General features: G+C 53.8%; 1 protein-coding gene across 22 annotated transcripts in view; it reads left to right on the forward strand.

The window, feature by feature from the left end:
* The window catches only part of ANKRD11 (ankyrin repeat domain 11), a 181,286-nt gene that overhangs the window by 125,382 nt on the left and 38,393 nt on the right, over positions 1-17,511 (forward strand). For 3 of the 22 annotated variants that reach the window (XM_086688608.1, XM_086688607.1, XM_086688606.1), the window contains one exon: positions 9,744-9,909. The exons of the other annotated variants lie outside the window; for them this stretch is intronic. The gene's annotated coding sequence lies outside the window, so the exon portion shown is untranslated. The remainder of the gene's footprint in view (positions 1-9,743; positions 9,910-17,511) is intronic. 22 annotated transcript variants of the gene reach the window in all.

Consider the following 17,511-nt stretch of genomic DNA (forward strand, 5'->3'; position numbering starts at 1 on the left):
CCTTCGGCCTGTGGGGAGGAGGCCCTCCAGCGACCTGGGTCAGCCAGGCCCAGAAATCCCTGCCAGGGCCATAGCTGCTCCGGGCCCAAAGCTGTGTCCTTTGCCACAGACTGCCGTCCCGTGGCCACTGTGTGTCTGTGCACGAAGGTGCCTCCGGTGGGTACGTAATTGTGCGGTGTTCCACATCCTTGGGGATTAGAAGCACCTTTGCACACGCGGAATCACTCAGTGTTCTCAGTGGGATGTAAGGCTGGGGGAGGGTAGAGAGGGCAGGGGGTGGATGGTCCTTGCCTTAATCTGGAACTTTGATGCCATTGTCCTCTGTTTACAGCTTTCAGAAAGCAGCCGGTGTTGGGTGCACGTATGTTTGGAGCTGTTGCTAAGGTGACGTGCCTCGGTCTCACCCACACAGTCTTTCCGGAAGGTGGGGACGCTTGGTGGGGTCTGTGCACACAAGAGCCTTGGTGGCGTGCCCGCGAAGTTGGTAGGCCGCCCTGTCCGCTGTATGTTGTCTGTGCCCTTTTAGCTTGAGTGCGTGATCACTCTACCTGCTGACTTACACAGAGGAGTCCCGAGACGTGTTCACTGTGGAGAGAGACAGGACAGCCTTGTTTTCCGGTCTTGTCTGCATTCCACAGCACAGCCAACCTTCAGATCCGCAGGTGGCTTCACATCCTTCTTCCCCTTGACACAGGACTGTGAACTTGGGCTTTGGAATTTTTCTCAGTGGAAATCTCAGTTTTTAAAAATTTTACAGTATTGCATATGAACAGTGTGAGTCATGACTTCGGTTATGATATGGTTTTTTCTGGGTTAAAGAGCCTGAGGGGCTCAGTGGGTTGAGCTGCCGACTTCGGCTCAGGTCGTGATCTCATGCCTCTGAGTTCGAGCCCGGTGTCGGGCTCTGTGCTGACAGCTCGGAGCCTGGAGCTGCTTCAGATTCTGTCTCCCTCTCTGCCCCTCCCCTGCTCATGCTCTGTCTCTGTCTCTCTCAAAAATAAATAAATGTTAAAAAAAAAAATAAAAATTTAATAAGAGAGAAGTCTGGTCGTTTATAATACAGTTGCGTTCCTCTGGGTTTGTTAGTGAGTTTTTAGTTGATTCGGAAGTTGGATTTGGAAAGTAAAGTGTCCCTCCAGTGCTTTGTTTGGGCGTTCACACGTGCCGCCTTGTGTGGAAAGAAGAAACCACCGTCAAAACCTTTTTGGGGTCCTGGACTCTCTAAGAATTGGGCAAGAGCTGTAGCTCCTTCCTTCCTGAGGAATACTCACGAATCGCACTTTGCTCGTGTGATTTCTGGGTTTCAGAACTATCCGGGCCGTGGGGCTTTCAACTCCTGTCCTTTCGCTGTGTGCTGCTTGGCCCAGGGCGAGTCTCGGGCTCCCACCTGACTGTTTGAGCACTGATTGTTGACTTTTTGTGGAACCTGACCTTGTTCCTCAGGAGTCTGTTATGTGCACAGCACCCTTCCCCTCTCGCAGCCGAATTTCGTGAGGAGTTTACAGCATAGAAGAGGGCATGTTCGTGAATGCTGTGTAGTGTCCAGTTCGATCAGATTTTTAAAAGCATTTACACTCAGTTTCTTGTAAGTCCGTTTCTGGCTGTAAATTTTAAAGGGACTCTTAGCTGCGGAAGGAGCCACGCCGACAGTGCTCACTGTGGGGTGTTTGTAGCATGAGGAGCAGGGAGACACCAGCACCAGTCAGCAGAGACCCGTGTTTCCCAGAGGGGCCAGACGCCCCCAGTGAGGAGCGCAGTTGTGCGCGGGCGACAGGAGCGCAGACAGATGGCACAAGCATACTCGGGAGGGGATGGGGCATGAGGGTCTGCGCAGAGTTTCCTGTGAAGATACCATGTACTGTGTTTACACGCTTACACGTAAGGTAAGTGTGAAGACATGGACGCAGACGATGAGCGCCAAAGTCAGATTGGCATCAGAACCCAAAATCTTCAGGGGCCCCTGGGTGGCTCAGTCAGTTGAGGGTCCGACTTCAGCTCAGGTCACGATCTCACGCTTTGTGAGTTCACGCTCCGTGTTGGGCTCTGTGCCGACAGCTCGGAGCCTGGAGCTGCTTCGGATTCTGTGTCTCCCTCTCTCGGACCCTCCCCCGCTGATGCTCTTACTCTCTCTCCCTCTCTCAAAACATAAACATTAAAAAAAAAAAAAAAAAGAAAAAATCTGGGGCACCTGGGTGGCTCAGTTGGTTGACTGTCTGACTCTGGATTTTGGCTTAGGTCATGATCTCACAGTTCATGGGATCGAGCCCCAAGTCAGGCTCTGCACGGACAGTGTGGAGCCTGCTTGGGATTCATTCTCTCTCTCTCTCTCTCTCTCTCTCTCTCTCTCTCCCTCTCCCTCTCCCTCTCCCTCTCCCTCTCCCTCTCCCTCTCACCCCCGTCTTCCTCTCCCTGTCTCTCTCTCTCTCTCCCTCCTCACCCCTCACCCCTCTCCCCTCCCTTTCCCCCTCCCTCACTCTCTCTAAAAAGAAAAAAATTCCAAAGCAAATATGGCAAAGTGAACAGATGGTGAATACATAAGTGTTTGTTGCATTGTTTCTCATACTTTTATGCATACTTGAAACATTTCAGTGAAAATCATAGCTATTGTTACTTTATTATAAAATGATGAGGATAGAAACTATTTCTAATGAGGAAATCATGAAATACAATAACTCCTCTTGAACAGATTTAGGGGTGCTCCAAATTCCTGGGATCGTTTGAAAAGTAATTGTTTTCACCTTGTACATTCTGTAAATGCAGCTCACGTGGGGTGCAGAGTAGGGCTGTGGACCTGGGCTGAGGCTTGACCTCTGTGTGCTGTGCTGGCCACCTCACCCAGGGCACAGCTTTTGTTTTGTTTTGTTTTGTTCTTTGAATCGGTGGATGCAAGCCTTAAAGCCGGCTTGGCCACGTCCTACTCCTTTGTTTGCGTCCAGGAGGGATTGCCAGTGTCCAAGGCTGTTTATTAGATGGTTTTTATTACCTAACAGCAAAACTTCCCTTTTATTATGCTTGTGGACTACGGGAACTCCAGGCAGGCGGCGCTGGAGGGCGTGTCTGCATAGCTGTGGGCTCCAGGCTCCCCTCCTTCCCACTATATGGGTTTCCAGCCTTTCATCCTTGACATGTACGTCCTGTGACAAAACTCCTAGGGCTTTGTCCAGATCATGAAGGTAAAACGATTCGTAAGATAAAAAAAATCTTACTTGGATAAGATATTATTAATTAAGGTATTTATTATTAAATTCAATTTGTCTTTTTCTGTGGTCAGATTTTAGAAGCAGTATGTGTGCATGGTAGAAAATTAGAAAATACAGATAGGCAAAACGTTGGAAAATGTAGCCCTCCTACTCAGATGGCCAGTGTCAATAGTTTCTGGATTCTCGATTCATGGGGAAGTTCTCTTTTATGTTACATGTTCTGTTTTCACCACCCCTGTGGGCATACGGTTTTGTAACCTGTGTTTCTCTTCCGGCCTTTCCTCTGTACCTTTGTATTTCAGTAGGTCTGAGAGTTATTTTGTGGAAACTGGTATTCTCTTCGTAACTACGGCTGTCCCCTGCCCTTGACTGGGTCCTGCGTGGTGCCTTCGTCCAGCACGGGGCTGGCAGGCTTTTTCTTACACGGTCAGATAGTCACTTTTTCAGACTTTGCCCCCTAAGAGGCGGCCTCAAGGAGGCCATCTAGGTCCTTTAGAGCCGTTCCCACGTGTGGCCAGCTCCCGGGCTTGCTCGCTCTGGAGGGAGGACTGTCTGGACACGGAGCATGAGTGTCCTCGCGTGTGAGCCGTGACTGGGTCTCCCCCAGCCTTCCTTCCCCTGTGGGCACACAGCAAGTGGCCACCAGCCGCATGCTTTGGGCTCAGCAGACTCTCTTTGTTAGTTTGTAATAAAGAAACCCCACTTTCTGTGGTGAACACTCCTTGCCATGGAAGAATCCCGTTCAGAGTCATAGACACAGGGAAGGGAAGTGGCCAGGGATCCAAAGCCGAGTCCCCTCTACTGGGTGGCGGCCATCCCAGAAGCTGGGGTGGCGCCTCAGCCCAGGTGGTCTGAGGGTCCCCCTGAGTAGGACAGGAAGCTAAGTGCAGTGTCTGCTGGCCTGCAGTATGTGCTGCGTACCACGTCGGCCGGGCCACCAGGGCCTGGGAATACGGGGGACGGGCCATTTATCATCATAGATGTTGCGTTAGTCCCCTGGGGCCTCTTCACAGGCACATACGCCTGTGACACCTGAATGGAGGGGCTGGCAGGGCCGCGTCGCCCACAGACTTCCAGGCAGAGCCCGCCCTGGCATCCCATCTTCACGTGGCCCCCTTCCCTAATGTCCCTCTCCCTTCTCTTCTAGGGACTGGTTGTTGGGTTTAGGGTCTGACCACACAATACAGCACGGTCTCCTCTCGAGTCCTTAGTTTAGTTACATGTGCACAGACCCTTTTTTAAGTAAGGTCACATTTATATAAGTTCTGCATGGATATATTTTTTGGGATGGGCACTGTAACTCACCACACTACTGATGCTTTCTTGAGCTAAGTGTACATTTTTTCTTTTCTCTCTCTTTTTTTTCAAAGTTTATTTTAAGAGAGAGAAGGGGGGGGGCATGCACGCTGTGGGGAGGGCATGGGTTAGGGGGAGAGACAGAAAGAGACGGGGGGGGGGGAGAGAGAGAGAGAGAGAGAGAGAACGAGAACGAGAACACGCACGAGAATCCCAAGCAGGCTCCATGCTGTCAGCACAGACCCCGATGCAGGGCTTGAACTCAGGAACTGTGTGATCGTGACCTGAGCTGAAATCGCCACCCAGGCACCCCACTTTTTTCTCCTTTTAAACGTAGGTGTGATGTAGACATGAGTAAGTACAGGCATGAGTGTGAACGTGTGCCCTGTGCAGCCCCATTGCCCCGTAAGTGCCACGGGCCCCGATGCAGCCGGTGCCCCCTTGGTGTTGAGTTTGCGTTGCTGGGGCCTGGGGTTGCCTCTTCTGGGCCTCCGTCTACACGGGATTCCACTGTACGCGGCTCTGTCTGGGTGCGTTCCCTCCGCACGCGCTCCGTGTATGCCGTCCCCGTGGGGGCGTGCGTCAGTTCACCCTTAACCGCCGCGTTGTCTCCCGTGGGGTGGTCCCGCGCCTCCCTATCCATTCACCTTGTGATGGCTGTTTGTCTTGTTTGCAGACGGGCTTTCAGGCATGTAGCTGGTCTGTTCCCTTCTACAGAAAGTAGGACATTTGGATAAATGTACTTTAAACATAGCCTCTCAGCTAATGCCCTTTCTTTAATAAGGGAAAAAAACACTTTATTTCTCTGGGCAGTTCGCATTCACATCCAGAAGCTACCCCCCACCCGCCCCGCCCCGCCCCACCCCAATGTTTTTATTTATTTATTTTATTATTTATTTTATTTATTTATTTTTAATTTTTTTTTAAGTTTATTTACTTATTTTGAGAGAGACAGAGACAGCACAAGCAGGGGAGGGGGAAGGGCAGAGAGAGAGGGAGAGAGAAACCCAAGCAGGCTCCGTGCTGTCAGCTTAGAGCCTGATGTGGGGCTCGAACTCCCGAAATACGAGATCATGATCTGAGCTGAAACTGAGAGTCAGACGCTCAACCGACTGAGCCACCCAGGCGCCCCGAGTATTATTTATTCTTTAAGTAGGCTCTACGCCTGACATGGAGCTTGAACTCATGACCCTGAGGTTAAGAGCCGCACATTCTACTGACTGAGCAAGCCTGGTGCCTCTCACCCAGAGCTTTTTATTTGGTTTTGTTAAGTGCGGGGGGAGGTGTCCTGGAGCAACCAAGATTTTTGGCCCGTCAGGCCGCCGCTGGAGGTGCACTCCCCACATCCAGGCCGAAGGCACCAGAGCCCCAGCAAAGGCCCCGAGGGCCCGGCCACGCGCAGGCAGCGCTTCCGAAGGAACGCTGGGGGAGCTGGGCACACCACACGCCACGGTCCCTGCCCTGTCTCCGCCCTGTCCCCACACTGGCCGCAGACGGGAGCGGTGGGGCCGGGGCCTCTGCGCCCTGGATGCGGGCCCAAGTTTCGGCCGAGGGAGCCCACATCTCCTGGCTCCGCAGAGGCGAGCTCGGGGGCGTCCTCTTCCGGCCGCGGGAACAAGGAGCGGCCGTGCTTGCTGTCGGCCACCATGCACAGGCCTTCACACGGAGTCGGTTCGGTTCTCTGCTCCCACAGAGCGTCCTTCTGGTCCAGGTCAGAGCAGAGACCCCGGAAGCCAGTGGACGCTGCGTGCCTTCCTGTCGTATGTTCCCGAGTCTGGGGAGACCGGCTGTCAGCGACTTCGAGGGGAAAGGAGGTGGCTTCTTTATGGGTTTATTTCTGGAAGGTTCGGTTGTTACTAATTAGGCTTGTTTTGCTCCAAGCATCCACTTGGCAGTCCTTGCAGTTAAAGGAGGGAATTTATTGTTTAACCTGGCCAATTATCTGATGTAGGAAAGCAGAGACGATAGGGGTTTTTGTAGCCTTTTTTCTGCAGCAGATCTCCTGCTTTGGAAAACTGGAGCATCACAGATACAGAATTTCTGACCCAGCGGGTCCTTTTCAGACTGAGGCTGTGGTCTGGTAGCAAGCGAGTCAGCCCCAGTCAGTGCCCTCCGTTAGCAGATGGCCGTCCTGGTTCGGGTTTCGTCCTGGGGAATGTCACTGTGTGGCACTGAGGGAAGGCCACAGCACGTGGACAGGGTGAGTGGCTTCTGTGGTGCTCGGCACGGACAGATGGACACGAAGGGCTGCAGGGGAGAGGTGTGTCATTGCAGGGGCTGCAGTGAGGGCGTCACCTGCGTGGTGTGCCCTGGCAGCCAGACGGGCCTCGGCGTCCTGTGGTGACACCGTTGTGCCATGAGGTCACTCCGATGGCTGCGTTCAGCGTGTGCCGCCTGAGCTTGGGAAGGAAGGACTCCGCGCTCAGCAGGTGCGCCCCGCACGCCCAGTCCCCGGGCAGGGTCTGGCACACGTCCAGGCTCATGCCACTGGGCCGAGGTCACAGGGACGACGGCAAGACCATTCCGTCAGCTCCAAGGATTCGTGTTCATCTGTGTGGCCAGTGTTCTGTTCCTTGTGTCCCGGGTCGCCCTCTCCTGACTAAGCCACCCTGCTAGGCGCGCTGTGAGCCAGCTGTCTTCCTGAGACCCTCTGTGACGGAGAAGCACATGCCCGCTGCAGTCCCCAGGCCTGCACACGGGGCAGTGCGGTCAGTACGTGAAGAGCAGATGAGCGACTGAGGGCACAGGTGGTCACGTGGGAAGGGACGCTCATGGACAGGCAGCCATGGGTGCCAGCACGAGCCCAGTAGGCTGATGTTCACCATCGTTTTGTTTTTTTTATTAAAAAAAATATTTTTAAAAAAAATGTTTATTCATCTTTGAGAGAGAGAGAGAGAGAGAGAGACAGAGCATGAGCAGGAGAGGGGCAGAGAGAGAGGGAGACACAGAATCCGAAGCAGGTTCCAGGCTCCCAGCTGTCAGCACAGAGCCTGACGTGGGGCTTGAACCCAGAGACTGTGAGATCATGACCTGAGCCGAAGTCAGGGGAGGGGCAGAGAGAGAGGGAGACACGGAATCCGAAGCAGGCTCCAGGCTCCGAGCCGTCAGCCCAGAGCCTGACGCGGGGCTCGAACTCACAAACAGCGAGATCATGACTTGAGCCGAGGTCAGACACTCAACCAACTGAGCCACCCAGGCGCCCCCTTCTTGTTTTTTTAAATGGTATTGGCAAGGGTGGGCACCGGGCACCCCGCGTGCTTCTGGTGAGGACGTGCTCGCAGCAGCCTTTCTGAAGACCACTTGGCAGGGTCGTGTGGACGACTGCCTGCCCGTCTCTGCCGCGGTCTGGTGTAGGAATGTGGGCTTGAAAATGGGGGGGTGGTGACGTGGACGGGATGGCACATCAGGGGGCACGGGGCTGTGAGACCCGACGCTGCTCGGAGTCCCAGGGTTCCCAGAATGCCCACTGCTCACAGCTGCCGGTGTCTGTCTGCACCCCCAGCTGAGGCTGAGGGAGCAGACACGCGGGTTACCTCTGTTGTTGGGGTTGCCTGGGACGGGCCGTCTCGAGCAGCAGAATCTGAGAACCCTGGGGGCTCCCGGCTGGCTCAGTCAGTGAAGCGTCCGACTCTTGATCTTGGGATCGCGAGTCCGCGCTCCCCCCCGCCCCCCTTGGCTGTAGAGATGACTTAAAATCTATAAGAGAAGAATTGGCGGACGAACACTGGGTGATACTTAGTTGCGTGTCCTCCTGGTGACGCCTCACGTGAGCAGACAGCATCTTCACCCCCAGAGGCCACTGTGTTCGCACTCAGTTCCTACAGGATGAGTCCCTTTCTCTCTCGAGTCCCTTTTTCTCTCTCGAGGTTTCCGTGAAAACTGCCGGCCGTGTAGGCAGAGTCCTGGGGGCGGTCTGGCCGTGCCGAGAGCCGTGCGGAGTGGCTGGAGGCCGAGACTGCGTGCCTTCCAGAGGGACCTGCTTCAGCGGCTGGCTTCCCTCCCTGTTCTCCGAGGGTCCCCTCGTCTCAGGAGTGTTCCAGGTCCCACCAGCGTTACAGAGGCGGGGGCTGGCGTCTTCCACACGGGGGCCCGGAGGGGTGTGTGCTGCGTGCTGTTCTGTGTGGTTATCGCGTTGGGTTTCCTGTGCTGTGAGCCATCACGTAATTTAGCAATTCTGATAAAGATCTACCTGAGAGTGTCATCGGGCAGGTGGAAGCCGGAAGCCCCCCCCCACGGCTGTGTTCACAGCAGTGCAGGAGCACGGCAGCTCCTCTCTGGAGGGAGGCCCGGGGAGACTCGGGAGCGCCCTTTGGTGAGATGAGAAATCAGACGTGTCACAACAGGGGACTTGGGCCTGCAGAGGGGCCCGTGTGCGAGGGGACTTCCAGGCGGGCTGCGAGCCAAGGCCATGTCACTGCTGCTCTGCCTCTGGGAGGTGGTGTGGCGGGAGGGGGCGGGGGGAGGACTGGGGGCAGGGCCTCGAGGGGGAGCCCGAGTCGTTGGAGCCCGGGGCCGGCAGAGGCTCAGGGGCTCCCCGTGCCGACAGCGGTGCTGGAGACGGTGCTTGTCCTCTGTGTGCCTGTGCGACCCCCCCAAGTGAGGACGGTTGTCCCCTCCCCGCATAATTTCCGTACTGACTTGCAGCCTCCAGGAACCTCATCCACGGTGCGCTAAGCATCTTGGCACTCCCATGGTCCATCTGTTCTCTATTGGGGGACATCTGGGCTGTTCGCAGGGTTTGTACACGTCAGTGTGCACTGACAGTCGGATGTGGCTTTGGTGGCCTCTGCACCCACGTCGCTTGGGGTGTGCGTCTAGACGGGCGCCTGGGTCACATCCACCTGCCGTGGACTGTGGGCCGAGCCTGCGTGCACACTCCTGGTTCCCGGGCCAGGTCCCAGCCAGCCCGCCCGGCCACTTCTCTGAGGACCCCACGGCCTGCTTAGCGCCTGGCCCGGCTGGTGTCTTGCCATCACCCTACACCCGTCGTGGCTTCTCTGCCAGCCTGTGGTCGGAAGAGCCAGGGCCTCACTGTCGGGGGCAGCGCGGCAGTGACAAGGGAGGAGTGAGGCGTCGGAGAGGGATGGAGGTGCGCACCCCAGCTCTGGGGACAGCATTAGCAGCACACCCGGGCCTCCTCCGTCCCCAGCCTGAGAGGCGGCTCGTTGAGGAGCATTGAGTGAGCGCTGGGCCAGTCAGACGTGGTCCTAGGCTCTTAATAGGAGGTTTTATTTCTTTATTTTATAGGTTGAGAAATTTAGACGTATCTGACCACAGACCCAGGGTTCCTAACCAGCTGGGCCAGTGTTTCTGAAATGTCCTGACAGCTTCCTGTTGTGAGAAAAACAGCGTGCGTCCCTGCCCTCCACACACCCCAGGCACGTGTTTACAGAGTAACGTCCTTCATGAGATGGTATGTGTGTGTGATAACCCCTGATATTCACACTTCTGTGTCATGTCGTTTTCCGAAGAATGTTCTGGAAACACCCTGGTAGGTGACCTCCATCTGCACACGGCTGCAAAGCCACCATGCAGCATTCTAGGCTCTTCTTTGGCAAAATGCGTCTTCTGTCCTTTGTCCGTTTTCCAGTTGGGTTGTTTGCCGCTTGCTGCTGTTTGTATTGTGGTTTATTAATAAGCTCTTTGGTGATTCGCACATTGGCGGCTTATCTTTCACCTGGGAACCGAGGCTTTAATATTGTATAGTTTATCATTTTCCTTCTGTGGACGGGCGCTTTTGGGGTCCTGTCTAAAAACATTTTGCCTCAGGGTGCCCGGCTGGCTCGGCTGACTGAGCGTGGGACGCTTGATCTCGAACTTGTAGGTTTGAGCTCCATGTTGGGTGTAGAGATTACTTAAAAAAGTAAAATCTTAAGAAAATAAAACCAAGAACTTTCTGCCTAGCCCCAGGTCTCAGAGATTTTCTCCTGTGTTTATTTTCCCCTAACAATTTCACAGGTTTTTATAGTTTTTCTTTTTTACACTTACACCTAAGTATTTCATTTTTATTTAGAGCAATTTTGGGTGGCGCTGTGTTTCTGCATACTCGCTGCTGCTTTGTGGGAAGTACAGCTGACTCTTGAACAGTGTGGGTGTCGTGGACACCAACACCCGCGTGCAACTCCCGACTCCTTCAGAGCTTGACGACTTAGCTGACTGTCCACCTGAAGCCTTACCAGCAACGTGACCAGGGGACGAACACATGCTTTGCACATTACACATATTATCTATTCCTACAATGAAGTAAGGTGGAGAAAGTGTTAAGAAAGTCAGAAAGAAGATAAAATGTGTGTATAGCAACGTATTGTATTTACTTGTGAAGAAATCTGTGTTCAAGCATCATCTGAGTACAGGATATCTGTGTGTTGATCTGGTGTTCTGCAACTTTGCTGAACTCATTATTTCTAGGGATTTTTGGAGATTCCTTGCAGTTTTCTAGATAGACAATCATGTCATCGTCAAGCAGAACGTTTTATTTCTTCTTTTCCAATTTGTATGTTTTTAATTTCTTTTTCTTGCCTTACTGCACTGGCTCTTACTTCCAGTATGATGTCCAAAAGCAGCGGTGGGTGGGTGGGCGGGCGGGGGACATCCTTGCCTTGTTCCTGATTTTGGGGAGCAAGCATTCCGTTTTTCACACGAATGATGGTAGCTGGGAGCTGTTGTGGGTGCTTGCTTTCACATTGAAGGTCTTTCCCTGTCTCTTCCTGTGCTGAGAGGTTTTCTCAGGAGCACTGAATTGTGTTAGATACTTTTTCTGTAGGGGCACCTGGGGGGCTCAGTTGGTTAAGTGTCTGACTTTTGATTTCAGCTCAGGTCATGATCTCACGGTTCTTGAGTTCGAGCCCTGCATCAAGCTCTGTGCTGACAGTGTGGAGCCTGCTTGGGATTCTCTCTCTCTGCCCCTCCCCTGCGCTCTCATGCGCTCTCTCTCTCTTTCAAAATAATGATAAACTAAAAAAAAACCAAACAAACCAAAAACACAACTTTTTCTGTATTAGTAGTAATGATTGTCTGGTTTTCTGCTTTAGTCTGTTGATTTGGGGGATTTTCACAGTTTGAGCCAGCCTCGCATATTCTGCATCTATTATTAACACAAACACAGCTGTCCCCACCTGACAGGACTGTGGAAGTCACCTCAGAGTCATAGACCTTCCCCCTTCTGTCCCGCTCGGGTAGAGAGATAGGCTCCTGGCAGGTGGGCTCCGTGTTCCGGGACCTGCCCTCCCTGCCATGAATCTCCCAGGCCACCGTTTGCTGACCTTGCCTGTGGGATGTCTGGCTTGTCGGGCGATGTGTGCTTGTTGCCGCAGGGCGAGCCCAGTCCCGTCCCGGAGAGCCACCCTCGTTTGCGCCCCCAGCAGAGATGTGCAAGTGCGCCCGGTCCTCCTCCTCCTCGTTCTCTCCATTTGCGTCTCTTCTCCCTTGGTCACCTCCGTCACTTTCAGTCCGCACAGATCAGCCTCAGGGGATGTCTCAGACCTCCTCCCCGCTGCCGTTATTTGCTCCGTGGTTGTCGTGCCCACGTCATTCTCCTCTTCCATCATGGTCAGTCTGTGTCTTAGCCCTTCTGTGGAAGACGGTGTTTTGCCTCCTGTTTTCTCAGTCCGTCTCCTCCTCCCACCCTGGAGATGCGTGCACCTGCGGTGTGTCAAGGGTTCGTTTCCGCCCTGCTCTCTGCTCTGCGCCCTGTGCCTTCCACAAGCTGGGAAGCTTTGAGGTGCCACCTCCGGCCCTCTGTGTGACTCCACTGCCCTCCCTGGGGGCCAGGGCCACGGGAAGGAGGTGGCCCTGCAACGAGGTCAGGGCACCCGCCTTCCGTCTAAAGTCCGGCCTGGGTGGCACTCACACCGCGTCTTAAACACAGCCAGCTTTTTAAACTTGTACTCACTGCGAAGTATAGCATGCCACCCAACGTCCACAAAGTAAAAACGCGCAGTTCATTCGCCACAGAAAGCGCACGTGTGGAAACTCCCCCAAGCCCCTCAGCGCAGGGGGACCATGTCCTCAGTTCTGAGTGGTCTTTGTACGTGGGCCTGCGTCGCGTCCCTGAGCCCTGCAGGCTGCTGTTGTGCGACACTTAGGTGAACACACAGTGGGATTCTTCCCAGCATCATCTGTGAGACTCGTTCGGGTCATTTGTACGTTGTCGCTGCTGTGTCGTGTTCCGCGCCAGCGTGGCCTCTGATGCCCGTGGCTGTGGCGCGTGTCCACTTGCTTCGTGTGTGCCCGGGCTCACTGCAGTCACGTGGTTCACGCGCCCACCAGAAGGCAGCCGTTCGTTTCCTTTGCTTTACGTCTTCACTGCCGCTCGATGCCGTATTCTGATTGTTGTTCAGAATTTCTGGATTGCCGAAGCAGCTGATCAGTTTCTCATCTACTTCCGGGGCTTTTGGATTTCCTCTTTTGTGAAGTGTCTTAAGTCTCGTGTCCATTTTTTACAAATTAATTTACTTTTAGAGAGAGCATGCAGTCGGGGCAGGGAGGGAGAGAGAGAGAAAGAGAGAGAATGAGAATCCCAAGCAGGCTCCGCCCTGTCAGTGCAGAGCCCAAGGTGGGGCTCGATCCCATGAACCGTGAGATCGTGACCTGAGTCGAAGTCAGGAATCAGACACTTAATCGACCGAGCCACCCAGGTGCCCCTCGTGTCCATTTTCGTACTGGATGGTTTGCATTTTTGTTAGTGATTTGTAGGAGTTTTTAAAGTGTCAGAATTTTCAGACCTTACCTTCATGGTTGATGCTTCTGGTTTTAAGATCTTTCTTTTCCTGGAAGCAGCTGTGATGGGATTCTTCTGTGCCTCTGCCCGGCAGCTTCCTGGCTGTGCCTTTGACACTTGGAGCTATCGCCTGTCTAGAAGTGGATCTCTGTGCATGGTGTAAGTTGGGAATCATCACATTTTTCTGTGCAGATCTCCTGCTGTCCCTTGCCACTGGTGGACAAAGCTGACTTTCACTCCTGTCCTGCCTTCTGGTGCCTCCGTGGTCATAAGTCCGCGTCTGCTGAGGGGACAGAGCTCTGCCTTGTTGACCAACACTTTTGTCCACACGATGCTGCTTTGACACTGTCTCTCCAGCTTTTTGGCTTTGACTTTATTTTTGTTTATTAATATGTATTTATGTAATCTGAGGTTCTTTCCTTTTGTTTTTAAAGACATTTTGCATGAGTTCTGTCTTTTTTTAGAGACCTTTTCCACTTACTTTCTTAGGACAGTTTGGGCTTCTGCTCAGTAGTTGTTCTCTGGCTGCATGTCAGTCCCTCGTGGTTTGGGTTTCCCTCCTGGGGCAGGTCTGTTGTCTGCAGAGCGTCCTCTGCTCTTGAGATTCTGCAGAGGCTCTCAGACTTGCTGGGCCGATTGCCTTACAACACTTAGGATTAGTGAGGACCTGCACAGCTTTGTCATGTGGGTTATAGCTCTCAAATTGTATTAACGTGTTGTGTTTAAAAGTGTAACTGAGGGGCGCCTGGGGGGGGGGGGCTCCGTCGGTAAAGCTTCCAACTTTGGCTCGGTCACGATCTCGCGGTTCGTGGGTTCCAGCCCCGCGTCAGGCTCTGTGCTGACGGCTCGGAGCCTTGAGCCTGCTTCGGATTCTGCGTCTCCCTCCCCCTCTCTGTCCCTCCCCTGCTTGTGTTCTGTGTCTCTGTCTCTCTCTCTCAAAAATAAACATTAAGAAAAAAACAAAAAGCAAAAGAAAGCATCACTGAGGAAAATTTAAAATTGTTAACTCAAAAATAATAAAGTAGTACATACAAATTTTCCCTGAAAAGTAACTGTTGTACAAACAAAATCAACAAAAATTTGGTGAAAATAGTGGCATTTGTTTTCTCTACCTGCTATTTTTTTTAAGTATGAAAATAATCCACCCTCTCACAGACAGGCCATATGAGAAGGGACGATCTGGGGACCTTGTCACAGGATCTGGAAAGCCTCCTGGTTGGTGCTGGCACTGCTGAATGATGGCTGCGTTCTGTGTGTTAGTGGGTCTTCCCTCGTGGGATTCTGTAATATCCCATATTGATTGTTTGGAAAATGTTGATTCATTCAGCTACGCAGATCTCCCTAATGTTGACGTGTCTCCTTACACATTGTTTAACGAGTAACCTTAACATTTTTTTCTTGGGTTTTTTTAAATGTTTGTTTATTTTTGAGAGAGAGAGACTGAGCCAAGCAGGGGAGGGGCAGAGAGAGAGAGAGGGAGACGCAGAATCCGAAGCAGGCTCCAGGCTCCAAGCCGTCCGCGCAGAGCCCGACGTGGGGCTGGAACCCACGAACCGCGAGATCGTGACCTGAGCCGAAGTCGGACGCTTCACCGACGGGGCCCCCCAAGCGCCCCTAAAAAGTAACCTTTTAGTCACCGCCAGTCTCATTAAAATGTCTTTAAACACTGGGATTGGGCTCGTGGACGTGAATACCAGTTTTCCTAAGCTCAGGTTTCGCTTGGAAACTCACATCAGCTACTGTTCATTCTCCTTGAAGTGATAACTCCAGGTGGTTGATTTTTGAGAAGATAACTGCCAGATACCCAGTTCTTGATAATAATAAGTATTATCTTTTTTGTTTGTCTGAGAGTCTTTCTGGCGAAGCCTGTGTCCCGTGAAATGGCAGGCAGGCCCCCGGATGGGCGGCCCCTCCCAGAGGCTCTGCCGGGCCGCACCCCAGGCCCGCTGGCGTCTTGTCACTAAGGTTGTCGATTGTGGTTTCGTTCTCAAGGACAGTTGTGGCTGTTGTACTGTGGTTGTGTGAGGACCTCGCCTCCTCCTGGGGCGCGGCAGCACCCCACCCCCGCCAGCTCCAAGGGAAAGGCAGTGTTGGCCTCACAGCCTCCCTCAGGGGCTGCAGACAGCACGGCCACCGCACCGGACAGCGGGGGGGGGGGGGGGGGGGGGGGCAGGACCGCATCCTGGGCGCGGCCACGGTCCCGTAAAACTTGATTTATGGACGTGGACATGCTAATTCCATGCGATTTTCATATGTCACAAATTTGAATTTCTTTGTCTCCGAAGGTTTAAAATATGAAACTCGGGGCACCCGAGTCCGTCAGTGGAGCATGTCACTCTTGACCTTGGGGTTGTGAGTTCGAGCCCCAAATTGGGTGAGGAGATTACTTCAAAATAAAATCTTAAAAAAAAAAAAAAAAAAAATGATGGGGCCCCTGAGTGGCTCAGTCGATTGGGCGTCTGACTTCAGATCGGGTCATGATCGCATGATTTGTGGGTTTGAGCCCCACGTTGGGCTCTGTGCTGACAGCTCAGCTGGAACCTGCTTCAGATTCTGTGTCTCCCTCTCTCTGCCCCTACCCTGCTCACACTCTGTCTCCGTCTTTCTCTCTCAAAAAAAATAAACGTTAAAAAATTTTTTTAATTAAAAAAAATATATGAGACCCATTCTTTTGTTGTTGTTGTTGTTTATTTATTTTGGGAGAGAGAACACATCCTGTCAGCACAGAGCCCAACACAGGGCTTGATCTCATGACCACAAGACCATGACATGAGCCGAGATCAAGAGTCAGGTGGACGTTCAATTGACTGAGCCCCCCAGGCGCCCCTGAAACCCATTGTTAGCTCTCAGTTTTTACCTGAGCAGGGAGAGGGCTGGCTTTGGCCTAGGGCTGTGGTTTGTGACCCGTGTGACCTCCTGCCCTCTTCTCAGAAAGGTAGAGGGGCGGTTAGCTTGGCTTTTCTGTATGCTCGAAGCTGGCTTCACTGTGCTCCTACCCTGGGGACAGTGTAACTGAATTGGGTGTTTGAGTCTCTGGACTGTGGCTCCATTACTGCAGGGCACAGTTCTGACCTAGCCTGTCCCTGTCCCGCTCCTTTGCCGGCGGCCTTGGCTCTGCCCCCGAGCACCTGTCCCCGTGGGCGCGCGTCTGGGGACTTGGCGAAGTCCAGTCCAGTCCAGTCGGTGCGGGCAGCCCTTGGTCACACGCCTCCTGTTTGAAGAGCCCTGTCCTAGGCCGTTTGTTCTCCTACTTCTTGGCACTGTCTTTGCCTTTGTGTGGCGGTGGGCTTTTTGTATTGGTTCTCCAGAACTCAGCCTTTGGATCCCTTTTGGGTCTTTCATTCTCTCTCCTTGAACTTCCCTCTTCTCCTAAAGCCAGGATCGCCCGGAGGCCATCTGCCGCTCTGCGGTGCGTCTCCGAGCGGAGCTCTCCGAACCCCCTCCCGTGGGTGAGCGCGCGTGCCTTGGGCACCTGCCCTGGCTGCGTCGCTCCTTCCCGAGGTCGCTCAGGTAGGTGCCGGCGGGCCTGCCCTGGCTGCTGCCGTGTGTCGCCTGTGTCTGTGCCGCTGCCCTTGCCCCACAAGAGCCGCTCTGGCCCGTCTGGCGGACGTGGGGCCCACAGGCCTTGTGCCAGCTTTCATGGGCTGTGGCCTGTCCCCTCACGTTCCGGCCCCAGTCCACACAAAGCCGGTAAACATGTCTTCCGGTTTCCTTCAGTTGCTAGCTGTCAGCTTGTCCCTTGGAAAGAGGAGATCGGGGTAAATGCTTGGATTTTTGCTAAACTGCAGGCATAGCCGCTGTGTCTGCTACGTCCCCCGTGTCAGGCCCAGGCTCGGCAGGAGCCTCTGTCACGTGTGTCGTGTCTCCTGCCCACGTTGACAGATTGTGGTAGATCCTGCTCTGAGAAGGGGTGGCAGAGCGCATGGAGGTGTCCACTGAGAATGCCCCGTGTGTGCGTGTTGAATCGTGGGCGCACCTTGGGGAAGGCATACACCTCATCGCCCCCCTTGTGTACAGGGCTCTTGTCATGTCTGCCCTGCCACCTCTCTTGAACGGACTGTGTCTCCAAGCCCACAGTGCAGGGTCCCGGGGCAAGCAGCAAAGAGACCCTGCCGGTGGGACAGCAGGTGGAGCCGTCGTGGGCCGTGTGCCACGAGTGCGACATGGACAGGTGCAGGGACGAATGGCCTCTGCCAGCCTGCGTGTGCGCCTGGGTAGGGAGCTGGCTGCGGATGTTCTGTTTGAGCTCTGACACATGGCCGCGAGATCACTGGCAAATTCCTGGAGCCAGCGGTG

The sequence above is a fragment of the Puma concolor genome, chromosome E2 (genome assembly GCF_028749965.1).
Source record: "Puma concolor isolate L17-30 chromosome E2, mPumCon1.1.hap2, whole genome shotgun sequence".
NCBI lineage: Eukaryota > Metazoa > Chordata > Mammalia > Carnivora > Felidae > Puma > Puma concolor.